The following is a 6800-nucleotide window of genomic DNA, read 5'->3' as shown; positions in this document are numbered from 1 at the left end:
GGAAGGGTACGGCTCCTGCCTTGTGGGGCCGGCAGGCTCAGCTGCCTTAGCAGCCTCGCACCGAGTGATTTCAGTGTAAAAATGGTGTCATTATCAAAACCACCTGCAGCCAAATGTGTGGGGCTGACACCGTCTGCAGCTGCCGGCCTCTCCCTCTCTCCCCTCTCTCCCTTCTCTCTCTCTCTCTCTCTCTCTCTCTCACTGTTTTGCATTTAGACTGTCACACCATTAAATGACAAGTCATGACATCCAAGCTAATCTGAACCTTTTAATCTACCTGCAACTTTAACCAAATCGGTGCCCCCCAAAATATGGAGGCTACACATGTACAGCAAATGTGTACACACACACACACGGGCACACGCACACGCACACGCACACACACGCACATGCACATGCACACACACGTGCACACACACACACACACACACACACACACCAGGGCTTGACATAAACTTTTTCATCCGCCGGCCACTGTGGCTAGTAGCTTCCCCGAGTCACTAGCCATTCAGGTATTCCACTAGCCACACATTTTAAATTGTTTTTGTTTCCTTTATCATGATAGTGCATGTCTTATCTCAGAAGATGAGGTGCTAAAGCAAGATAAGTGTAAAGCTTTCTACAAGGAAGTATAGAAACTTTAGAGTTACTGAGCTTTTTCTTGAACTTAAATACAAACAATTGATACACAAGGGGTAAACAACAGAATATAGGCTACTATGATTCGTATGCCATACCAAGGAATAAGCTGCCAGCCAAATTGGCTAGTGACACTGAAAGTATAACTAGCCACAGCCACGTTTTACCAGCATTTGGCCGGTTGGCAGGTGCCAGTGTCAAGCCCTGACACACACACAGCAAGAACAATGAAGTGCACAGTATATGACAGAGGGAGATGGAGACAGTATGCAATGGGAAAACGAGTTTTGAGAAAAAAAAAAGGCTTGATTTTGATAAGAAATTTGAGGAACACTATACAGGGATCTCTGTATGTTATCTCCATTGCCTATCTACTTTCCAGAGTTCAGCCTTAATTACATTAAAACGGGAAGACATGTCACTTCACCAGATCTGGGAAATACATTTACATTGCTGCTGAGCCTTAACCACATCATTCTTCAGCAATGCAATTCAGTCTCCACGCTATCACCAGAGACAAAAAAGAAAAAATCCCGTACTTTATCTCATTTATGTCTCAATTATCATTCCACCCCTGTAAATATATACTGTTGGAAACGAAGACAGGAATTTTACTGTATAGAGCATCCAATGTAATCCAATTAAAATCTGAAAAGAATTTAACATACTCAGTTCGTGCTCTTATATGCTGGCGAAAATTCAAATCTTCAACAGTGCTGAGAAATGACAACATAGCCAGTGATTTGGCAGAAAAAGTTTACCGCACAGCACTAACATCTATTAGTCTGCAATGCCCTTGTTTTTAATTAGAAAATGGTTATTTTTGAAATAATTATAATGTATGAAAATATTGTAAAAAGAGAAAGACTTCAACTCCACCTCAACTCAACTCCCAGAAATACTTTCACACACCATTATACAGGTCACAGTAGTCAAGAGAGCTGGACTTCTTCATAAATAAAATATCTTAAAGCTCCAAGTTTGGTATTTTGATTCTTGAAAGCGTGTTAACTGTATTGTTGTCATTACCTTGCTCTCTGACTCTGGAGGGGGGTCGGCCAGGTATTGCAATGACCCTGTCTGTCTATCTGTCTGTCTGTCCATTCGGCATCTGCACCGTGTCTTAGACTGAAAACACACACACACGCACACGCACACGCACACGCACACGCACACACACACACACACACACACACACACACACACACACACACGCACACGCACACGCACACGCACACGCACACACACACATGAAAAAGTCATTCATAAACATTGCATATCAAAGCATAACTATAGTTGAAATCTGTAATTTACAATTGATTGTGTAATATACTCTACTTTCTTTGATCAATTTTCTACAGCTATGGGTATTGTATTATCACTTCTTTGTCCAGGCAAGTTTGAAGAAGGGAACAGAAATATTACTAACCGGACCTTTAAGCTCTGGGGGTTTCTATCCACAGATCTTTAGAAAACAACCGGTCCATTCACTGACTCTCACTGAAGCGTACATTAAATTCATTAATCTAATCATTTTTGAATTGCATCTGACTGAATTGTGTCAGAGTGTTTCCCTGGTGTCCATGAGTTCATCCTTTGGTTGACGTCATATATACTGGTTCACAACAGAAGACAACTGCCCCTCTCTGTGCTGCTTAAGCTGTTGAGAACGGAGAGAGGTTCCAGGTCTGTTAATGCAATAGCTCTATCTGACCCTCGGGGGCAGTCAAAGTACAGTACTACACCAAGGTAATAGGTCTTCAGGGGGTCCCCCCCATAACTGACTTGCACCCTATTCTTACCACATGCTGATTTGTGTCTCCCATTTAAACAGATCGTCTAACACAATTAAATGCATTGTCAAACAAATATTAGGATATCAGAATTTATGGATATCTTTGATCTGACCGAAGACTTGGTGATTGGCTCTGACAACGGATATTAAAAGGAGTTGAAATGCTTGGACTGGGAAAACAAAATGTTTTGACCACAATTTAACTGAACTGGGGGGGGGGGGGGAGAGACAAAATTGGGAGGTTTCGGTTACCGTGACCCCCCCCACTCCACAGATAGTTTAGGGAGTTTTTGCACCGTGAGTCGATCCCACCAGAGACCAGGAGACCGGGGGGCCTCACGGATTGGGAAGGCAAGATGATTGCCATGGCTACACACTACTCCAGTCGGCATGATGTCATCGTATTGTCTATGCATAGAAATAATACAATAGAATGGCCCATGAATGAAGCGGTCAATAGGAACGCTTGCGTCAAACAGGCCGCCATCTTGGAACATGGGAAGCGCCGCGGAGCGCTGCTTTGAAATGAATGAACGTCTATCGGAACCAAGCCAACATGCGGGATTAAATCCGCATAAATTGACATATTTGACTACCGGAGGTTTTTGTTTTTGTTTAATCCTGGTTCGTTACAAAATGTTAGTCATTTACTTACCCTGAAAAATTGATAGTTAAACCATTTTTTGTCAACATAGCCTACATTTACGCTCAACTAATTAGGCCTACCTTTTTCCCATTCATACCAGCTGTACGAGACTTCCTGATGAACAGGGCATAGCCTACCTCGAAAACGTTTAGTTCTACATGGGGGAAAATTAAACATACACATTTCACAAGCAAATAAGTAGGCCTACATTATACTTGGACAAAATATGTACAATGAATCATTAGTTTCTTCATTCCCGTCTGTAAAAAGCGTCAGCTAAGAAGAGCAATGTAATGTAATCTATGTATGAGTGTAGGCCTATGGTTACGTTATGGACACTATCTAAATTAGGCTACATTACACTTGAATGTGCCATCATTGTATAGGGCCTACACGAATGCAATATTTGCACAAGTCACAACAGTGAAGGCTGGTTTATTGTTTGGTGCCTTATAATATTTGAGGGCTGCACTAACCAAGCTACAGCACCGTTGTGTCTTATTTCTGGACAATAAGTCTTATTTCTAGCAATAAGCCCTATGGGCCCAGTTTCAACAATGTGATCACAGGTTAAATCCATAGTTTCCTGAAACCTTTTGATCCTATTCAGCATGTTTACAAATCTACACACATGAAATAAATATTACATAGGCCTACACAGGGTTGGTGAGGTTACTTTTGAAATGTAATAAGCTAAATATGTTATCAGTAATGTAATCCCATTACCATAATATTTAAGCAATGCAACAGATTGCTGTGACTACTTTATTCCCAAATATTTACAATGGTTTCAGTGAATCGTTAAAAAACAAAAAGCTTAAAGTTTAACTCAAGCCAATTTCAACATGCTCCCACTAAATAATAATAAAAACAACATCTTGCTTTATTCCCCAAAACATCCAAAAGGTTATGCAAAATCAGACAACTAGCAAACAGCGATAAACAAAATCTGCCCCCATTAGAATAGCTCAGATCCCGGAAAGGGCTGAGCCGAAAATGTAATTGGCTGGAGTTATCCTTTAAGCAGAGTTTGACAATGAAAGTACACAGCAAGTCCTGACCACACTTCAATTTATTGAAAAAAGACAACTATATACACAATCAACATTAGAACCCCGCCACCACCATCCATTAACCAGGTTACTTCAGACATTTCGACGGTAGGGTCACAGGGATGTTGATGTGACATGCTTTAAAATCAGTTGACGTTGTTGTGGAGGTGTGCCCTCCCTGTTGATATTGGTCAAACCTCCTGCTGTTAGAGTGGTCATCTTAGGATGGTGGGCCAGGTGTGTTAGAGCACGTATGCCCCCTCATCCCTGGTTTTTGTTCACAGGGATGAGGGGGCATACATGCCGTTACACACCTGGACCACCATCCAAAAAGGATAACTCAGTAGAAAGTGTGACCAACCTGTCAATATTGACAGGGAGGGCACACCTCCATAACAACATCAGCTCATTTCAAAGCACATGACACATCAACATCCCTGTGACCCTACTGTCGAAACATATCTGGTAAAATCCAGAAGAACAGCCTCTGAAGACCTCATTTACCCGCCTTTCCTCAGGGGAAGATATCTACCTGATCAGGAAATTAGCTAAAAATATGCTCAAGGCTTACGGTCCTATCATCAGTCCCTTTGGAACAGTTAAATGGCAACATATTGTTGATCTGAATAATGTTCAGGATCCTGAGGGTCTTCATGCAGCAAAAACAAGGTGATCAGAAGGCATGTTGACTTCGATGGCCAGAAGATGAAGGTGTCTGTGGCAGCTCAAACATTGCGTTGATCTGTGGCACTGGCGCTCACTGTGCTGAAGGACGCAGGATATCAGCAGTTCACAGCCTGTTCTCCAACTGCTGAGCATTTAAAAAACATTCACATTTTTAAAAAAATGCCAAACAGTGACGTCAACACAGCAAAACTGAGGGCCTCACATGTTTGTTTCAACAAGCTTATTTTTCTGTCTATTTTCAAGTAAAAACACCCTTGATCTGATAATGGGCCACTTGGTCAAGCTGGTTATCTAGGTGAAACAGTGGTACAAAAAGTAAAAGCAAAGAAACCCTGCCACAGATTCCCTCCAACATAGGTTTGACCTCTCCAAGTAACTGGCTGTGACTCAATATCAGATCAAGAAAATGTCTGTAAAATACTTGTATTGGTAAGAGTTTACAACTAGGTTTTAGGCCTCAAAATTCTAGTTCTACAATTCTAGTGAGTTTTTGGAGGACTGGCGTTCATTTAAGAGTGACATGACTAACTGAGCATTTTTACTTGAAAATAGACAAAAATACGCTTATTGAAATGTGCGGGGCCATCAGTTGTGCCGTGTTGACGTCAGGTGGATAGACAGCTGACATTGCTGTTGGACAACAGCTAGAATTATATTTTTTGTTAAGCACATCTACATGTGTTCATGCACAGTTGTGATGCCCTCCATGTAAATACAAAATGAAAATCCACGAAAAATACAGAGAATGCATAAATGAAAAGGTTCGCTTCATTAATACAATTGAAGATTCCAATATAAAACACTAAAAACATCAGAAATCAAATAAGAAAAGTTACCAAGTGTCTGTAGCCCGTCAACTCAATGCTGACTGGAGGGTCACAAACGCAGACAGTCACCCCATGCCCTCCATGAAGAATGGAACACAGGACTGGAACTACCCTAATAAAAGTTCAAAACAAAACATTAGGAGCCAATATGCATATTATTTACTCAGTTAAAACACAGTACAGTAATCCTTAATTATATGCATGACAGGGGGATCAAGTGATGGTGGCAAATGGCTGCAGCAAGAGAGTGGTAAGAACTTCACAAGTCATGCTTTAAAACTTCCTAGTCAGTCATGCGACTCAGAACAAGTCAAATGATTCAGGGCCCTCATTTATCAAGCGCATCAAACGTGCCTAAATCTACGCACACCCCAGACCATGAGTGCATTGCAATATGCGACCTTGCCTCCTCCACTTGCGCTTGCCTCCTCGTCCCGCCTCCTGGCCCCTCCTCTGTGGAGAAAACGATAAAGTTTCCCAGCTGTCAGCCTAGCCACAACTTTTGAGGGACTGTTTTTCATTCACCATCCCAATTGCAAATGAGAAAAAGACTACAATTGAGCTTTTGCAAGATATTGAAATATAATGCTGTTGTCAGTGATGTCATCATGACATATTACTTCCTGGTACGAGGAGAGAAGCAAGTGGAGGAGGCAAGGTCGCATATTGCAACGCACGCCATGCGTGCACCGTCCTCCTGTTGAATCCACCTCCACCGCGGAAATGTCTCCACCTGTGCACTTGCTGCCAGCACTTCATGTGACGCGTGTGTCCGGTGTGTTCATGTGCGAGAGAGAGAGAAACCCAGACAGTGTTGCCAGATATATGATGATTATCGTATTTGTACCATAATTGTCAATTTTGTCCTCACTGATCAAAAAAGCATGATGTACAATCATTTCAGAGTTGTAATTCAGTTCATTTTGATGCCTTGAAACAACAATTTGGGTCTAGTACGATAATCTCCTCCCAGTCCCCAAAAATGATAATTTTGAGGTTTTGGTAGATAATTCAGCATTTTCCAGCTGGCAACACTGAACCCAGATCCCCACATAGGCAAACACAGTATGACACCATCAAGGTTATCTACTTATAAATGCATACAATGTTCCTTAGTAGAGCCTGAAAGAACAACTCATGATAATTATGAGATA

At 41.7% G+C, this 6800-nt stretch overlaps 1 long non-coding RNA gene across 1 annotated transcript in view; it reads right to left on the bottom strand.

Moving 5' to 3' along the window:
* Positions 1-4134: 4134 nt before the first annotated feature.
* Positions 4135-6800, bottom strand: part of LOC134469970 (uncharacterized) — a 3987-nt gene continuing 1321 nt past the window's right edge. The window contains exons 3-4 of the long non-coding RNA XR_010039101.1: positions 5656-5758; positions 4135-4943 (exon numbers count right to left, since the gene is read on the bottom strand). This is a non-coding gene — a long non-coding RNA (uncharacterized LOC134469970). The remainder of the gene's footprint in view (positions 4944-5655; positions 5759-6800) is intronic.

This window comes from Engraulis encrasicolus, chromosome 19 (assembly GCF_034702125.1).
Source record: "Engraulis encrasicolus isolate BLACKSEA-1 chromosome 19, IST_EnEncr_1.0, whole genome shotgun sequence".
Lineage (NCBI taxonomy): Eukaryota > Metazoa > Chordata > Actinopteri > Clupeiformes > Engraulidae > Engraulis > Engraulis encrasicolus.
This window is presented reverse-complemented; position numbering and strand designations above follow the sequence as displayed.